This window comes from Buceros rhinoceros, unplaced genomic scaffold (assembly GCF_000710305.1).
Source record: "Buceros rhinoceros silvestris isolate BGI_N320 unplaced genomic scaffold, ASM71030v1 scaffold33284, whole genome shotgun sequence".
NCBI classification, from domain to species: domain Eukaryota; kingdom Metazoa; phylum Chordata; class Aves; order Bucerotiformes; family Bucerotidae; genus Buceros; species Buceros rhinoceros.
In genome coordinates, this window is record NW_010407062.1 from 387 (window position 1) to 776 (window position 390).

Consider the following 390-nt stretch of genomic DNA (forward strand, 5'->3'; position numbering starts at 1 on the left):
CGTTAAGCCACCCCTTCTCTGACCAACCCCAGCGCGGCAGAGCCGCAGGATCCGGCCGCTGCCGCCCGGCTGGGCTGAGCATCCCCTCCTCGCCGGGAGCCCTTGTCTGACGCAGGAGGTCAGGCAAGACGATCGGAACAATCCTGCCGGTCTCCAGCACCCGGGACTCCGATCCATGTACTTATATGGCCTGCGAAAGGCGGTGGGAGCATGAGCAGCGTCTGGAAATCCAGATAGGACTAGATCCCTTCATTGGTAATTTCTTGTACATGACTTTCTAGACCGTGGGGATTTGTTAAATTTGCAGGAGTGTTTTCTCACAGTGCCATGGACTGGCTCTTGCCAGCGTGTATTGGCTCCGGCCTGTTCGAGCCCCTTCCCCCTTTTTTT